Source organism: Saimiri boliviensis, chromosome 8, assembly GCF_048565385.1.
Source record: "Saimiri boliviensis isolate mSaiBol1 chromosome 8, mSaiBol1.pri, whole genome shotgun sequence".
NCBI lineage: Eukaryota > Metazoa > Chordata > Mammalia > Primates > Cebidae > Saimiri > Saimiri boliviensis.
This window is the reverse complement of record NC_133456.1, coordinates 79778006-79797854: the sequence shown is the minus strand read 5'-3', so window position 1 is coordinate 79797854 and position 19849 is coordinate 79778006. Positions and strand designations below refer to the sequence as shown.

General features: G+C 36.4%; 1 protein-coding gene across 2 annotated transcripts in view; it reads right to left on the bottom strand.

Annotated features, from left to right (window-relative positions):
• The window catches only part of CCDC50 (coiled-coil domain containing 50), a 441292-nt gene that overhangs the window by 314021 nt on the left and 107422 nt on the right, over positions 1–19849 (bottom strand). For both annotated transcript variants that reach the window (XR_012518864.1, XR_012518865.1), the window contains exon 13: positions 16456–16556. The gene's annotated coding sequence lies outside the window, so the exon portion shown is untranslated. The remainder of the gene's footprint in view (positions 1–16455; positions 16557–19849) is intronic.

Here is a 19849-nt window from a genome sequence, read left to right as displayed (position 1 = left end):
TTCAACATATGCAAATTAATCCATGTGTTACATCTCATCAACAGAATTAAGGACAAAATAAACGATCATTTCAATAGATGCGGAAACAGCGTTTTATAAAATTCAAACATCACTTTATAATTTAAAAAATCTCAAGAAATGAAAAAATATTACATGCTCATGGATTGGAAGAATTAATATTGTTAAAACTGTCTATACTACCCAAAGCAACCTAGAGATTTAATGCAATTTCTAACAACATACCAATGACATTCTTCACAGATAATAATCCTAAAATTCATATGGAATACAAAAGACACTGAATAGCTAAAGCAATCCTAAGTAAAAAGAACAAAGCTTGAGGCATTACATTACCAGATTTCAAACTGTACCAACAGACTATACTAACCAAAACAATACGGTACTATTTATGATACTGACATAAAAACAGACACATAGAATAATGGAACAGAGTAGACACCCCAGAAGTAAATCTGCACTTACAGCCAACTCATTTTTGATATAAGTGACAAGAATGTATATTCGAGAAAAGACAGTATCTTTAATAAATGCTGCTGGGAAAATTACACAACCATGTGCAAAATAATGAAACTAAATTCCCAACTTTCACTATATACAAAAATCAAGTCAAAGTGGATTAAAGACTTAAATTTAAGCCCTGAAATTATAAAACTATAGAAGAAAATATTGGGGGAAACAACATAGCACATTGGTTTAGGCAAAGAATTTTTGGGTAAGACCTCAAAAGCACAAGTAAGAAAAGTGAAAATAAACAAATGGAATTACATTAAGCTAAAAAGCTTCTGCAAAACAAAGACTATGGAATGGAAGAAATGTTTTGCCAACTATCCATTTGACAAGGAATTAATAAGCAAAATACATAAGTAATTTAAACAACTCAATAGCAGAATGATAATAGTCTTATATTCAAATATTGGCAAAAGACCTGAATAGACATTTCTCAAAAGAAGACATACAAACAACCAACAAGTAAATGAGAAATGCCCAATATCATTGATCATCTGGGGAATACAAATCAGTCACAATGAGATATCATCTCACCCCAGTTAGAATAGCTGTCATCGAAACAACAACAGATAACAAATGCCGGTGAGGATATGGAGTAAAGGGAGTGCTTGTACACTGTTGGTAGGAATGAAAAAATAATACAGTCATTATGGAAAACAACATAGAAGTTCCTCAAAAAATTAAAAACAGAACTACCACATGATCCAGCAATCCCACTGCTGTGTGTATATCCAAAAGAAAGGAAAGAGTTTATTGAAGAGGTACCTGTACTCCCATGTTGCAGCACTGTTCATAATAGCAAAGATGTGGAATCAACCGAAGTGTCCATCAACAGATGAGTGAATAAAGAAACTTTGGTGTATATACACAATAAAATACTATTCAGTCATAAGAAAGAATAAAATCCTGTCATTTACGTGGAACTCTAATTCATTATACAAAAGGAAATAAGCCAGGCACAAAAAGACAAATATCACATGGTCCCACTCATATGCAGGAGCTAAGAAAGTGGAATTCGTGGAGGTAGAGAGTACAGCAGTGGTTACCAGAGGCTGGGAAGAAAATAGTAAGATGAAGATAAGTTGCTTAGTATGTACAAAAATATAATTTGTTAGAAAAAAAATAAGTTCTAGTATTTGATAGTATAATAGGAAAATTATAGTTAACAATAATTTATTGTATATTTTAAAATAGCTACAAAAGAAGAATTGTAATTTTCCGAACACAAAGAGAAAAAGATAAATGTTTGAGGAGATATATATCAAAATTACCCTGATTTTATCATTACGCATTATAAATTCCTATATCAAAATATCACATGTGCCCAATTAAAAATATACCAATTAAAAAGTACAATAAAATAAAATTGGAACGTGTCTAAAACTGGTGGTGTCTTATATTGCTGTGGCCTGGTGGAAGCTGTAATGTCATTGCCTGCTCAAATGCAAATATCAAAAGCAACATCCTCAAAACTTGCAAAATGGGTATCAGCAGCTCGGAAGAAAGTCCCAGATTAATGAGTGAGGCATTATTTGAAATAATGCTGTGACATCAATTTTCCTAATGGTACAAAGGATGACATTGTGAGAAATGGTAGGAATGTGGATGGCTATGAGTCCAAACATGATCCAGAAAATGTAAACCATTATTTACGTTCATTTTTAAGGTACGCATAAAATGGACATATAATTTTACAAACTGTCAAAAATGACTTATAAAACTCTGCCAGTATGTATAAAATACAATGCAAATTTATATGAAAACATTATCATTTTACTGGCAGCGTTTTTCTCTCTTGTTTATATCAACAATAATCGTGATGTCTCATTGGTTTTGTTTTGTTATCATTTTTTAAAAATCGTGTTATCCTGAATACTTCAGCATACTCTCCTAAAAATAGACATTCCCCTATAAAATTGTGATACTCTTATCACATCTCAAAAGCTGAGCAATACTTCCATAATGTCATCCAACATCCAGCCCATGTTCAAATGCCTCCAATTGTTCAAAAAGGTCTTTCATATGTTTAAACCAATATTCAGTCAAGTCTCCTGCATTGTATCCGACTAAAATTGTTCTTATTAGCACTATGTAATAACGACTCAGTAGAGACAAATTTATTTTACCCCTACCCCTGAATCTTTCTTCATCTTGTTTTTTATTTTATGGAACTCATTTAAGGTAATGAATATTTAGCAGCTAATAATGACTTAGTAGACACAAATTTACTTTACCCCTCCCCCTGAATCTTTCTTCATCTTGTTTTTTATTTTACAGAACTCACTTAAGGAATATTTAGCAGCCGTATATTAAAAAAAAAGAAAGAAAGAAAGAAAGAAAGAGAGAAGGAAAGGAAGAAGAGAGAAGAAAAGAAAGAAGGAAGAAGAAGAAGAAAGCAAGCCCTGCTCATTTGGCATCCGTATTTTCTTTTACTGAGTTTTTTAATCCTTCTGAGGTAAAATTAAATGAAAGGCCATTTCAAGCAACTTTGGTTTGCAGCAGGACCAGGCTGTTCTTAATGCACCAATTAAATTCCTCTCTCGGGTAATGTACTTACGTACAGGAGAGGTCCCAGATATCTGAGCACGGGTTGCTTTTTGATAGTTCAGTATACTATTCTCTGAGTGTTAGGGGTTTGGGTAATTTTGAGTAACCTCCTTATTTTTATGAAATATCCAAATCTTCCTGTTGCCACTTTGAAAATAGCTCCCTCCACATTTCCTTTAGATTGGAGTTGGTGCTTTGAACATGATGTTCATATCTCTGGAAAGAACAGCCTCTCTCGATGAATAAAAATATTCCTCTTCAAAAAAGAACTTGCTGTTCCATTATTATATAAAATGTTTCAGTGCTGGTGTGAAAAGAATGTATAGACTTGTGGGTAGTGTATGGACTAAAAAACAAAACAAATTGAGTGTTCCAGATAGTAGGAAGTGAGCACTGCATATTCTTATTGTGCTTCTCATTTGTCTTAGAGCGAAATAAAATGAGATGGGGGTGGTAAATGAACTTTAAAAAACATATAGTCTCATACCTAATATAAAGTATAATAATACTTTATTGAAATTGCCTGGCAACCCTAGCTAAGTGAGTTGTATGTTTCTATTTTAAGTTTTTCAGAATGAATTTTTTTTTTTTTTTTGCTTCTAGTTCTATGTAGGGTTTTCTGTAAGATGTCTAAAGAGTAGAATTCTATATGAATAAAGTTTTACTGCTTATTTTTTTTTTTTTACAAAAGAATGATAAGTAACTGTGGCAATAATTTTGTAAATTAGCTCAATTTAATAATTTTACATTTTAAACATATATCCAAACATCACATTGAACCCCATAAATATATGCAATTATTATTTATAAATTAAAAATAAAGAAAGAAAACAATATATTGGGAGGCCAAGGTGGGTGGATCACGAGGTCAAGAGATCGAGACCATCCTGATCAACATGATGAAACCCCATCTCTACTAAAAATACAAAAAATTAGCTTGGCATGGTGGCGCGTGTCTGTAATCCCAGCTACTCAGGAGGCTGAGGCAGGAGAATTGCCTGAACCCAGGAGGCGGAGGTTGCGGTGAGCCGAGATTGCACCATTGCACTCCAGCCTGGGAAACAAGAGCGAAACTCAGTCTCAAAAAAAAAAAGGAAACAACATATTCGTTTTTCAGCTTCTATGAGCAATAAACTAACCAGAAGTGTATAATACAGGGTGATTTCTGATCATTGATTTAGTATGACACCTCTACTATGTAGATTTACTTAAGTCAACTATTTTCACAATGAGTAGGTCTTAATTTCCACACAACTGACATGTCATTAAATATAATAAAATAACAATTTCTGTTAACAAACATCTCGCCTTTTTTCTGTTTCTACTATACTCCTAAATGGAAAAAAATTATTCAAAAATGTGATCTTGAAATAGAAGATTTCTAGATAATATGTCTAAGAGTCATTATCACTGCCTAAGCATGGGGCATCTCAATGAACAAGCCAGGTCAAGGCCATTTCTATTTTTTCAGGTTTGCAGTTGCAGAATTTTTAAAATGCCAAAATACGGTTATGAAACTGATATATGTTAAAGGTTTACATTTAACAAATTCTTGTGTTGTAGAAAATTCCATCATGGGACATGTGACCTATCTTGGAGACAATTTCAATAATATGTTTTTGAAGCCCAACATTATGAAATACCCTAGACTCTCAACTTCCAGTCTCTTATAAGCTGTGCTAATCATACATTCACTTCATTAAATACATAGACTTTTGATACCTCTATAATCTTCACCTCCTGTAAACTATTGGTTGTAATTCCCTCATCACGTTTGTATGTAAACATGTGCCATGGTGAAGTACCAAACACTGACATCTACAGCAATTAAAAAAAAAAAAAATAATAATAATAATAAAAAATTGAAAAAAAAGTGTCAGAATATTGTGCTACACAACTTTTGCTAGGGAAAATAATTTTCTGTGTTAAGCATAGCATTTTAATTCCACAGAGACCATGAAAAATTATGTGCAAATAAATTGGAGTTTTAAAATCCACAGAAATATTGATATTTCATCATTTTTTTAATTTACAAAGAAAATTTTTCTTTTTCTTTCTATTATACTTTAAGTTCTGGGGTACAGATCATGCAGATTTGTTACATGGGTATACATGTGCCACAGTGGTGGTTTGCTGCATCCATCGCCCCATCATCTACATTAGGTAAAGGAATAAGTTCACTCAGTTCCCTGATTTTTACCCATCTCTGTACATCAATAAACACATCTCTGTTTCCACTCATTCTTATCATCTCTCTCCAGTCTCACAAGAAGGCTTATCTTATATCAAGTCCCCACATAATCCTTCAAGCTGTGCTTTAAATCTTCCTCTCTTCTTCCTTAGAGACCTCACAACATCCTCTTCTTTTGGAATTTTCAACAGTTCCCTTTACTACTTTCTTTCCCTTCATATAGAAATAAACATAAATCTCGTTCTCATTTAAAAAAAAAAGCTGTAATTTCGGGGTCTCCCAGCCATCATCTAATTGTCCCGATTTCCCCTTAACTAATATTTAAATAGGTAATCTACACTTTCTCCTTCTCTTTCTGCTCTCACCCTAGAGCTGTAAAATTTCTATATCTTTCTAGGGAAATTTTTCTCACAGGTTAAGCAGTTACTCCATTATTTCTAATAAAATGAACACTTGTCAGCCTTGATTTTACTTTATGAATATGTAGGCATCTGGACCAAATTTTATTGAAATTGTCTCCTGTAAGCCTTCCATAATATAATTCTTGCCTGTTTTCCCATCAGTATCTGTGGTCATTTTTCAACCTCCTTCACAGATTCAATTTCTTTCAGTTAAGTGAAGGTATTTCTCAGAGTTCCATCTTTGTTCTTCCTTTCATTTCATTGTATTCTGTTTCCCTGGGTGGCACCATCGACTCTTATAATTTCAAATATACTGTACTGATAAAGCACAGATCTATGTTTCTAACCTTGATGGCTAAATGCGCTTTATGCTTTTCTGTCTACTTATTTCGGGGTGACAAAATCACTCAGTACTTTACTACCATGTCTCCTCCTTTATCAATGAGTGGAACCACCACCTTTCCTAACCCAGAACACAGAAATTATCCTCAACTCTTCCCATTCCCTTGTTTTTCACAAATCACTGAGTCCTGATGAGGCTAACCACAGACGGTCTCTTTGTTCTATCAGATGCTCTTCATCTGCACAGCTCCTGATTCTTCCCAACCCTGCCATTATATCAGTAACTTAGCTCCTCTCCCTGCCCCCAGCTTCATTGCCTTCAATATTTTCACCACAAAAATAACAGGATGATCCTTCTAAAACGCAGAGCCAGTCAAGCTATTTCCCATTTCCTCCCATGCTTAAAACAGGTCATTGAATTCCCCATCTTCAAAATAAAATATCGACTCCTGAGCTTGGCCATCCAGTCTGTCACTGCCAATTCCTACAGCCTCATCTTACGAAATTTGCCTTGTAGCCCACATTTTAGTCATACTGAAATGCATATACCAAGTACTGACATTTCAATCAGATTGAAATGAATGTTTTGAATGAATTTCTGGGGAAAAAATATGCTCTTTTAAACATTTGCACTTCTGCACATCCTCCTCATTTGACTCAGCTTGAACATCACCCAGGAAGCTGTGCCTGTTTTCCCTTAAGGGACTGAGAAAATTCTCCATTTGTGTATTCTCATACAATCACATTGAACTAATCTCAGCTACAACATCGTTTTATTATTTTATATAGTCAAACATGTGTTCCCTAGCCAGCTAGGTTCGATGTTCCTTGAGGTTGTGGAGCACATTTTCTTCTTCCTACCCACATTGTCTTTTGCAATGTCTGGCACATATTTGTACTCTATCAATGTTGAATGAATGAACTCAAGCAGTACTTACTAGTACTCTTTTGTGGTTAGTAATGTGATGAAGCATGTACATGATCTAATTTAAGCCTAAAAGTGCTTCACTTTGTATAGATGCATAGAGAGATGTAGAAACAGAAAACAAATCACAAATCTCTCAAGTTGGTCTTTTTATTGTAGACACTAACATCCTTGTCCTTAATTTTACAAGTGTGACCACACAAACACATAATGTTTCTCATTCTGTAGAAATACAAAATGCTCTCTTAGGGAGCATCAGGCAAACTAAATTATTTAAAATACTTCTGTGAAGGAGAAAGACTGTTATTGTAATTAGGCACCTGTAACTAGAACATGCTAGACCAAAAAAGTCTTAGGTAAGAAAAAGGTATTCTATCGATATTTTGGGGAGTATAATTCTCTTTAAATAATATTATTTTTAAAAGAAATGATATATATAGAGAGATCATTAAGACATTATTTTACTTTTTCAAACTTTTTAGATTCAGGGGTACATGCACAGATGTGCTATATGGGTAAATTACATGTTGCAGGGGGTTAGTGTACAAATTATTTTGTCACTCAGGTAATAAGCATAGTACCCAATAGGTAGGTTTTTGATCCTCACCCTCCTCCTACCCTCCACACTCAAGTAAGCCCCAGTGTCCATTGTTCCCTTCTTTGTGTCCATGTATACTCAAGGTTTAACTTCCACTTACAGCGGGGAATGTGCAGTATTTGATTTTCTCTTCCTGAATTAGTTTGCCGAAGATAATGGCCTCCAGCTCTATCCATGTTCCTGCAAAAGACATGATCTCATTTTTCATGGCTGCATAGTACTCCATGGTATATGTGTACCACATTTTCTTCATTCTATTTACCATTGATGGGCAGGTAGGTTGATTCCACGTCTTTGCTATTGTGAATAATGCTGCATTGAACATACACATGCATGTGTCTTTATGATAGAATGATTAATATTTCTTTGGGCATATAGCTAGTAATGGTATTGCAGGGGATGAATGGTAATGTTTTAAGTTCTTTGAGAAATCACCAAACTGCCTTCCACAGTGGCTGAACTAGGTTTTATCCCCACTAGCACTGCATAAGTCTTCCCTTCTTTCACAGCCTCTCCAGCATCTGTTACTGTTTTCCCTTTTTAGTGATATCCATTCTGACTGGTGTGAGATGGTATTTCGTTATTCTTTTGATTGGCATTTCTGTAATTATCAGTGACATTGATCTTTTTTTCATATGACTGTCAGATGCTGATATGTCTTCTTTTGGAAAGTGTCTGCTTATGTCCTTTGCCCACTTTTTAATGTGGTTGTTTGTTTTCTTTCTTGTAAATTTGTTTAAGTTCCTTAGAGATTCTGAATTTTAGACCTTTGTCAAGTACAGTTTGCCAAAATTTTCTCCCCTTCTGTAGGTTGTCTGTTTAGTCTGTTGACAATTTCTTTTGCTGTGCAGAAGCTCTTTAGTATAATTAGGTACCATTTGTCAATTTTCAGTTTTGTTGCAATTGCTTTTGGCATCTTTGTCATGACTTCTTTGCTGGATCCCACATCCAGAATGGTATTTCCTAGGTTATCTTCCAGGGATTTTATAGTAAGCCATTATTTTAAATAATCAAATGCATCTTTGAGACTTCCAGGATTATTAAAAATAACATACTTCAATCTTTATATATTAAAGAAAAGGAATTAAGACTCTAGGGTAAAAACGGCTTGCATAAAATTGTACAGCTTAAAAATGGAAAGTCAAAAGATGTCAGAACATTAAAAATTAAGTATGGCTCATTCCTTCATTGTAAATGATAGGTTTAATTTAAAATACTGTGGTCTGTAGGATTTTCTCTGCAACTTTAAAGCCTCAGTTAGATTTTTAAAACCAAAATGAAGAGCAGTGATTCAATGTAGTACCCACTCATGATTAACCACTTTATTTGACAATTCTATTTATTTTCTTATCACTTTATATACAAATTTAGAAACAAATTTATCACTTTATTTGAGTGTAATGGGTGTTGCAGGGGCAGTTTACATGTCATCTGCTTTCAGCATTAAGCTCCTGACAAGCAGAATCCCAGGAAATACAACTTATGTGCCATTAAAGCATCAGGGTCTCTTAACAAAGTACAAACCTAAAGCTAGATAAAGCCAACCAGCACTTAATCACTCTGAGGAAAACTAAACCACAAAAAGGAATATCTGGAAAAACTAAGCTTTTTTCCAGTTCTACCACTAGGACTCTTTACTCCCAGTAATATAGAGATACTATATCTGACACACAGAATCTGGATCAAGAAATGACTTTTTAAGTGGCATAGAATTGTCTGTAGTGGGCCAGGCACGGTGGCTCAAGCCTGTAATCCCAGCACTTTGGGAGGCCGAGGCGGGTGGATCACGAGGTCGAGAGATCGAGACCATCCTGGTCAACATGGTGAAACTCCGTCTCTACTAAAAATAGAAAAAATTAGCTGGGCATGGTGGCGCGTGCCTGTAATCCCAGCTACTCAGGAGGCCGAGGCAGGAGAATCGCCTGAACCCAGGAGGCGGAGGTTGCGGTGAGCCGAGATCGCGCCATTGCACTCCAGCCTGGGTAACAGGAGCGAAACTCCGTCTCAAAAAAAAAAAAAAAAAAAAAAAAAAAAAGAATTGTCTGTAGTAAGACCATTTCCACTGCTACTGCATTGTTCTTTTCACCAATGCTAATTCAATACAGACAATGCAAATTAACTTTAGATCCCACTTTTAATTATTTTAAATGAGGTATTATATCATGAGCAATAGTTGAGGCATTTTAGATGAATTTTACTGATTCAGGTCACTAAGCACTCTTCCTTATTTTCCTGAAATGTTTTATATTCTAGAAAATATTTGATGTTCATGTTTAAATATAATCTTATAATTACTTATTCCTAATGATAATGAAAACAACTTCTACAACTTACATTATGTGACACACAGTCCACAAAGTGCTTCCATATAGATTTCACACAATCTTCACAGTCCTATAGTATTTTTATTTTTTTATTTCACAGAGTGTTAGGAAGCTCAGGGATATTACATTAATTTGGAAGTTCACGTAATTATTAGCTGGTAGATTCTGAAGTTGATCTTAGATTTTCAGACTCCAAGTCCAGTGTTCTTTCCACTACTTAATTCTGTGATGTTGTTGAGGGCATAATATTAGAAATGGAGCAATGTAGTTTTTTTTCCAATAAAGTTATTCGAAGCATATCAATTTTGGCTTCTACCTGTATTTTCTTTATCAAAATATGCTTCTATTCTAAGAAAAAAGTTTCCAAATTTTGGATTCACTAAAAAAAAAAAAAAAAAAAAAAAAAAAAAAAAAAAAAAAAAACCAGCAGTAAATAAAAGATAAATAAACTGAAAAGAGAGAAGAGGAAAGAAAGGAAAAAACAAAGGAGGAAAGAAAAAGGAAAGAGGGAGGGAAGGTGGGAGGGGAAAAAGGAAGGAAAGAAGGAAGAAAGGAAGGAAAGAAGGGAGGCAGGGGAGGAGAGAAGGGAAGGGAATAAAGAAGAAAGATGGAGGAAGGAAAAGGAAAGACAAAGGAGAGAAAAAGGGAAACATCAGGCATTTCATTGCCAAGAAAATTGCACATGAGATATTTAAACAGTCCACTTTTTAAACTCTCTGCCTCTTCCTAGCAAACCCTATGAAAACTTATTTGTATGTAAATATGTATGGTTTTCTAGGGCTAAGAACATAAAGCTTTCATCCATAATAGTCCATGGTAGTATTACCAAAGGAGACTACTATCTGAAATAAGGAACTATTTGTGCGGGAGACGTAGAAAATAATAGAGCAAATTCTTCTAGGAGTAAAGAAGCAGCTAACAGATCAGTTGCTTCTTCTTTACTCCTAGAAGCAACTGAGGGCGGAGGGAGAGATTTATGAAACTCATGGAATTTGAACTGAGTCTTGAAAGATAGGCTGAATTTCAAGAGGAAGCAGGGAAAAGAGGGCATTTTATGCTAACAGAAGAGCAGGAACAAATAATACAAAAGAAAAATGAATATTTTGGAAAGCAGATGTTTCAACATCTGTTGAACAGTTCAGGTGAGTGGGAGTGCTTAACAAGGGGCACTGATCAGAAAGCAAGTCAATTTTCAAGCCCCATTCCGGGTTTCCCACTTGTAGTTTCTCTTGGTTCTTATATATAAAGGATAGGCCATAGTTCTATTCTGTTATAGAAGAACTATAACTGCTTGTTAAATTAATCTATGCACACTTCCTACCTCACTGTAATAAACTATTTGGTAATTTCTTCCACTAAAGAAATCAAATTATTTTCCTGTAAGTATATAGCCAGAGCATTTCTCAAAGAATATTAGGCAAAAAATGATAATGCTTGCCTTTGTTTTGTAGATTCTAATTATAACCCTTTTTAACAAGCTGAGTTAACATCCCCATCTAGCCCATTCTTCTCTTTGCATGTGTTTTACTCATTAATCCACCCGAAACTTTTCCAATTCATAGAATTCAAGAAAACTAGGTTAATAAAACATGTGTCAAGATTAAATTTATCTCTAAATTTATTTAAATGTATTTTTTCAATACTGTCTCAGTCCAGCCCTTTACAGATTTGTAAAGAAAGAATTGACTATTAAGTGGAAGTAACTTTAGAAACAAAATTCATTGGTTACATGAGCTCTAAATTCCTTCTCTAAAAATTCTGCTTTATATGTTCTCAAATTATTTTCTTTTTAGAGGACAATAATTTATTACATACTTGATTCTTTTTAAATTGATTGAATATGTTTGCTAGATTATTCGATGGTTTGTAGTTGCAACTTACGTGGAGATTCAGTTCTAAAATCAGCACAGAAGGTGAAAATCCCATTTACTAATTATCAAATCTAATTTAAAATAGTCTCTACCAAAGATAAACAAATGGAAACTCATGAATTATAGAATAAAAATGCACTGAGTTACAAATTACTAAAGTGCCATTTGATTAAACTTTTATATATATATATATATATACACACACACATATATACACTTAATTGCAGGAACCTGCACTGATAGTGTATAAATAGAAAGTATACTAAGAAATTATATTCTTTGTGTCAAAAATTGTTGAAATTGTGCTGATTTATTATCCAGTTTCTCTTACCTCTAAACTCATTCTATACTCTGTGATTCTGGGGCTCAAAACACAGCAAACTATGATTCCCAGTTTGGGAACTGAATTTCTGCCAGTAGGCAGCATAGCAGAGTAACAGTGGGAGATGGGGGGAGAGGGACAAGGAGCTTCTTCCTGCCTTACTTCTTTCCTTTGGAGCTGTGCTTCCCCTGGTCAAGCCTGCAACTTCTTTCCGTATTCGCTAAACCAGCCACATAGGTCCTTTGTCTCCACTGTTTCTTCTTTATCCCAGGCTCTTCCTGTACCTACTATTCTAGGTCACCAGTATTACCTTTCTGCTCTTTCAGATCATCAGCATCTGTGTCATAATATCCCAAAGCAAATCGACTCTATTTTAAATTCCTAATATGGTTTCCATTTTCCCATCAGGACTCTGACTTACACTAGAAATGATTTCCAAATGAATGCTAGTCTGATGCTTTGGCATCTTCTACAATAACCACAAAATAAGGATGAAGAGAAGATTCAGAAAAAGCCAAAGACAGTGTCTCACCCTTCGAAACCAAAAAAAGAGTACAGACACAAATACTGAATCCAGTGAGCAAAAATGTATTCTCTGAAGTTACCCAAGACAAAACAAAATTGTCTAGACGTCAATCACTCCGAGACAAGGAAGTGAGAGGAAGGTAATTTTATAAGAGAGCTTTCCACTAAACACTAGACCAAAAGGGTTGGGGGCGGGGAGCAAGGAGGTAAAGATGAAGAACGATTTTATCTTCTTCACTTTGAGAACTCTGACATTATTTTATGCTTTTCAGCTTCAAAAATTGCCTTGTTCATAAAAGTTTCATGGGTAATTTAGGTATTTTCTGCAAAAAAATACAGAATATATAATGAGTTTCTGAGTTCAGAAGTTTTCTCCATTAGCAACCAATGTCTAATTCCTCTCAAAAAGGCACCTCAGATATTTTGGTCCCTTTCAGCTACTTGCATTCTCATTCAAGTGAATAACTAAATGAAAACTGAACACCATCAATTTAATGTACCCTTGAGAATAAAGGCAATGTTATTTTAAATGTTAAATATTTTAGTTCCAGAAACCAACATGGCACTTATATTTCTTTTAGAATAAAGAAAATAAACATCTCTACTTGGCCACCCATTAAAGTATACTTGGGCCAGAATTTTATGGCAACTCCCAGCATAAGCCACTGACAAGTGAGTTGTAACACAGTTGTTCTAAGGATTCTAATAATCACAGTCACAATGAAGCCTCACTGAATACTGCTGACACAAGCAACACATAGCCAATTAAAAGTAGCCAAGGACTTGGCTGGGCACAGTGGCTCACACCTGTAATCCCAGCATTTTGAGAGGCTGAGGTGGGTAGATCACCTGAGGTCGGGAGTTTGAGACCAGCCCGACCAACATGGAGAAACCCCATCTCTACTAAAAATACAAAATTAGCCAAGCATGGTGGTGAGTGCCAGCTACTTGGGAGGCTGAGGCAGGAGAATCGCTTGAACCTGGGAGGCAGATATCATAGTGAGCCGAGATCATGCCATTGCACACTCCAGCCTGGGCAACAAGAGTGAAGCTCCATCTCCGGAAAAAAAAAAAAAAAAAAAAAAAAGTAGCCAAGGACCTCTTAAATAGGGAGACGTGTTTATCCTACAGATGTTAGAAATAAGCTGAACTTCCCTACTCACCTATAAGTGTGCAGGCAGATCAATTAGTTCTTTATATTGATATATTTAGAGGCAGATTATTCCAGGAAAATAGTTTGGGCCCTGCTCATTCTGTTGTTTGTTTGTTTGTTTGTTTGTTTCCCAAATACAATAATATCATTTCTTATTTTTAGAAGAATGTACAAATCCTTTCCACACCTCTTATCTATCTTGATCCACATAGAAGCCATACTCTGACTTGACAGGCAAATAAATATATGCTCATGGAGGTGGAGCCTCAGGCTTGATCCCACAGATGTTCAACAGGAGTCAGTACTAAGCAGTCTGAACCACCAGAAAGCTGGGAAATGTGGTCATCAGCATTCTCCAACAAAAATGGTATACTCAGGGTTTAAGTTCTAATGTTTCAAGGGAAAAATAAGTTTTACTACATATGTCAGAGGATAAATAATTTCAGCCAGACCCAAGCAAGATTTTTGTCCTATATTCACAGGGAAATAAAATCAAATTATCAAGTTACATACACTCCTCTGGAGCTAAAGTCTTTCTTGCAAAGTAGAAAGTCCAAATAATGAGAATTATGATTTGACATGACCTGAAACTCTCCTTGGATTACTCACATATAACAGATGTTAATGGCATTCTACAAGCTAAAAAGCAATGTAAACTAAAGCAGAACTACAGGAGATAAGCATTTTCAAGATCTCAGCATAGTTTAGGTCAGTGGTTTTCAAAATATGGTTTCTGTACCAGCAGCCTCAGTTTTAGGCCCCCATAACAAAATACCTAAGCTAAGTGGCTTGTAGACAACAGAAGCTTATTTCACTCAGTTCTCAAGGGTGAGAAGTTCAAAATTAAGGAGCTGGCAAATTCAGTGTCTAGTGAGCGTCTGCTTCCTCATTCATAGCCAGCTTCTCACCATATCTTCACATGGAGGAAAGAGGAAGGGAGCTCTGTTGGATCTCTTTATTATAAAGTCACAATCACATTTATGAGAGATTCACCCTTATAATCTAGTCATCTCCCAAAAACATGAACATTAGGACTCGATAAATGAATCTGGGGGAAACACAAACATTTTATATACAGCGTTCAGCATCAATTGGATACTTTTTAGTAAAGCAAATTTCAGAGACCTACTGAGTCATTAATTTTGAGTAGGTACCCAGAAATTGATATTTTACAAATGCCTCCAGGTAACTGTGATGTATGTTTAAGATTCAGAACCTCTGGGGTAACGGAAAAAAATATCTCAAGGTCAAATTTGCATTAGTAAACAGACTCAACTGTCTGCTGGGTCACATTGCGTAAAGTAATTTATCATATTGTAAATTTCTTCTTCAGCAAAATGAAAATAATATTTTCTCTCTGTATTATTTTCAATTTTTAAATAATCATAACAGCCACTGTTCCTCTGCTAAAAACTCAGCCCAGAAGTGCCCCAATGAGAGAAGAGAATCAAACAACTACTCCATAAGAACATTATTGCTAAAATGAAATTACATGGACACCTGCTTCAACTTGAGCAAAGTCTGGGCCATAAAAGTTTTAAAACCACAGAGGCTGCCAAAAGACTCCACACAGAGAGGACCATTCTGTAAGAAGACTGAGCATGGTTTATGCATTGAGGTAGAAATCAGGCCTCATCCATATTGCATTACTCCTTTGGAGAGTGAATGCACGAGATTTCAGGCCATAAATAATTTACCTAAACACTCACAGATCTTCTAAGTATTAGGGCTGTTCTTTCAAATAGACCAAAACCTGTGAAAATTTGCCAGAGACAGCCAGCCATGCCCCGAAGCAAAAGCCGTTCTTTAATGAGAGCCAGGCCAGCAATGGAATTGCAATAGCATTCCAGGACTAATCTCATTCCTGGAAATGGGATTCTCTCATGCTCTTCCCACAGAGTCTAGAGGGCCTCAGACCCTCATCCTAGGTCTTCCTAATGGCTCCAAGAACAGATCTAATCTTGCTAGTCTCTAGCTTCAGAAATCTAACTTTTCAGAACCTCATCCACACAATTCCAACTGTTTTTTCTGACCTCAGAGGGCTAGATTTAACTCTTTCTTCCTACCACAGTGGAAAGAAGGGACACAGACCCTCTTCTCAGAGATAGGATCTCCAGGATTGATGGTTTCCCCAAAAGGTCCAATGGCTGATAGAAGGAACCTCTTTTTCTTTAAGAAAATTCCAGTGTGTCTTTAATTGTGAGCATTTCCCTTCACCTGAAGCCCCCAAACCCTAAGATGATTCCTGACATTAAGAAGACATAGGGGCTGGGTGCGGTAGCTTACACCTGTAATCCCAGCACTTAAGGAGGCTGAGGAGGGCAGATCATGAAGTCAAGAGATCGAGACCATCCTGGCCAACATGATGAAACCCCATCTCTACTAAAAATACAAAAATTAGCCAGGCGTGGTGGCACGTGCCTGTAATCCCAGCTACATGGGAGGCTGAGGCAGGAGAATTGCTTGAACCTGGGAGGCAGAGGTTGCCCTGAGCCAAGATCATGCCATTGCCACTCCATCCTAGGTGACAAAAAGAGGACTTAGGGACCAGGCCAGGTGCAGTAGTCAAAGCCTGTTATGCCAGCACTTTGGGAGGCCGAAGTCAGCAGATCACTTGAGGTCAGGAGTTCAAGATCAGCTTGGCCAACATGGTGAAACCCCATCCCTACTAACAACACACACAAAAAAATAGCTGGGCATGGTGGCAGGTGTCTATAATCCCACTTACTCAGAGGCCGAGGCAGGAGAACCATTTGAACCCAGGAGGAGGTTGTAGTCAGCTGAGATCGCACCACTGCACTCCAGCCAGGTAAGAGGGCCAGACTCTGTCTCAAAAAATAAATAAATAAATAAATAAATAAGAAGAAGAAAAAGATTTAGGGCTATAACATTTGCTAAGGTATCCACAATGTCCCCAGAATCTGTTCAGTTGCTTGGCAATACATCAGGCCATCTCTAAAAGGCTCCAAAGTTAAGAAATTCCAAATCATTTGTGAATTCTGATGGAGAACAGAATTGTTTCTGTAGCTCACAGAAGGTATAGGAACACTCAGTGATTAGCCCTAGGTGCTTCTCTGAAGCCCAGGTTGTCCAGAAACCTCATGAGTTTCCTTCTCCATCACGTAAGGGTGTGTGCACCCTGGAGGCAGAATCAGCTACTTCCAGGTTCAGAGACGGTGTCCAGGCTGCCGCCTAGAGCTGATTGCCCCCAGAAATCTTTTACTTCATCTTCTCATGGAAAAAAATCCCAGGGAGAATATAGCCCTAACTGCCCCTGAAAGCATTGAAATCCAAGACAGAGATCCCAAAGATTTCTCTAGCTTTTCTGGAGAAAGTAGGGTCTATCACATGGCCTCAGCTTAGAACAAAACCCAGCAGTCATTAGCATTCCTATTGAGTTTTTAGATGACTGTGACGATCTCATGTTAGCACAAAGATTCACAGATCAACTCTGGGTGAGGTTAATGCTATCAAGAATTAGGCATAAACCTGCAATTACAGATTTGTGTTCTGGCCACATTCAGAGACCCTTGATTCTGAGACCTCTAGAAACTTGTTCTAGCACTTCTCTGGGACAGGGGGAAAACCCTCTATATACCAACTCCTAGGCTTGAGAAGTTAATAATAATGAAACAGAGAAAGTTTCAAGGGGAATTTGGCCAGCTTCTTGGAAAATGTTGACTTCATGTTAAAAAAACACCATATGTCTGAATATTTATCTCAGTGTCAGGTACCTGATGTTAGAGGTTTTCAATACAAAAACAAACAAGAACAACAAAATCTTACAGCTACCCCAAAACCCATTATTCCCACAGTGAGACATATAAAGAAGAAATGGCTCTACAAGGCATACACAGAGGGCTGAATGTTTGTATCCCTCAAAATTCATATGTTAAAATCCTAGTTCCAAAGTGATATATTTAGAGGTGGGGACTTTAAGAATAATTAGGTCATGAGGGTGGAGCCCTGTTAAGTAGGATTTGTGCCCTTACAAAAGGAACCCTCTCACCCTTTTTCTGCCATGTGAGCCTACAATGAGAAATCAACAGTCTACAGTGGGGAGAGGGCCCTCGCCAGAACTCCACAGTGCTGGCACCTTGACCTTGGCATTCTAGCCTCCAGAACTGTAAGAAATAAATTTCTGTTGTTAAAAGTTACTCAGTCCATGCAAGGTACTTGGTTATAGCAGCACGAGTTGACTAAGATGGTGCAGACCATCCCTCACAGTACAGAGGGCCTTCACTGGGTAAGACCTAAATGTCTTCCAAGGACCTGGGAATCTGCTGAGCCATCTTGCAGTCCGTCTCGCAAAGGTTACTGTTACGTTTGCATCAGATTTGTTACTTTCTTAGCAAAGGTTTGCAAGACCAGCTATTTTTTCTTACCTTTACTCAAAAGTAAAATGTGTTTGTTGTAACAATTCTAAAGGAAATACAGTTGTTTATAAAGTAAAACTAGGTTTCTCCCTTCTCCACTTTCTCTGGGAAAATCTGATATTTATTTTCATATTGTTTTCTATGATATATAAAACATATATAACTAATATATAGGATACTATGTAGAATAAATTATATCATAAATACACACACACACACACACACACACACACACACACATATTCAAGTGTTTCCAGGTTCATTTGTTTCACTTTGTCTTTTTAAATCAATGTTTCAGTAGCTACTTTCTACTTTGTCTTTCTCCACCATCACTCTTAATAATTTTCCTTTTCATTAGTAAGTTAGGTAATCATAAGGAACTTTCACAACAACCCTCCTACCAACAACTATGTTCAGATTCTCTGCCTTCTCTCCTGTTCCTATGGCTGCCAGAACACTGTCTTCTCCTGGTTTTCTTCTTTTACAATGGGTCACTCATTCTCAGCCTGGATTCTGGTTCCTCCTTATATTACCAAGTTCGGAACTGCAGACTGCCCCGATTCATCCATAGACCTCTTATTTTCTCAAGAGACATCAGTCTGTAGTGATCTTGTCCAGTTTTGTGGGTTTCAGTGCCATATCTACATTGAGGCTTCCAAATCTCCACATGGAACCTCTTTCCTAAACTTCAGAGTAATGTGCCAATTTGCCCACCTCAAATCTCCACTTGGAGGTCTAACAGGTCTCTCAAAGTTATCATGTCTGATCTCCACTGTCTCCTCTCTCCAGTGGCTACTGTTTTCATCATAGTAGCATTACAGTAAGTTTTACTATCTGTAATGCAGGAATGCCTCATTGTTATTTGCCAATATTTTCTTCAGGTTCTATTGAAAAATGGCATAAGTGCTCATACTGGGTTCACAAAGACAAAATTTTGAGCAAGTCACTTCCCCTCTCTAGGACTCATTTGGAAAATCAGGTCAATAGTTTTCAGTTGTCTCATGGCAGTTGAGATATGCAGATTCCTGGAGATTGCTCTCACTTTAATTCAAGCTCTATTACATTTCATCCAGATTCCCAGGTATCAGGGTGTGTGTGTGTGTGTGTGTGTGTGTGTGTCTGTGTGTGTGTGTGTGTGTTGCTTGAGAAAAACATAAATGAGTTATTCTCTTTTGCACTGGAATTACAAAGTTACTAATTTAGATTCAGTGTTTGTTATTTTTAACTAGGGAAAATATGAAAAAAAAAGTACTGCTAATTTTATAAAGTATAGAGTCTTTCTCCCAAAGCTGATGATGGAAGAGGAAAAAGTAAAATCCTTAAAAAGAGTTCAGCTTTCCTTTTTCAATTTTCTGTTCTTCATTGTTTTTATTTAGATGAAAACTCCTAATTAACAAATCACCTTTTGATACACAATGACTGTCTTGGTATGGCCAAAATGCAATTATTTAGGCAATTACTCAGTCATTGAACAAACATGTAACTACTTTTTTCCCTTAAATAGAAAGAACATATAGGGTGTTTATCTCTTTAGGTTCTCTCTGTACCTGACTTCTGTTCTCTTTGGCACTTAATCTTTTGCCTGCGGGTTCATGACAAAGGTATATATATTTATCCAAACCACTCAGTTTGCCCATTTCTAGCAGCTACGGTAAAAATTCAAGTGTTAAAGTAGATGACAACTATTGACTAAAGCTTGAGGAAACAGCAATAGTTTGTTTCAATTCTTTTTCTCTGTCAACTAAG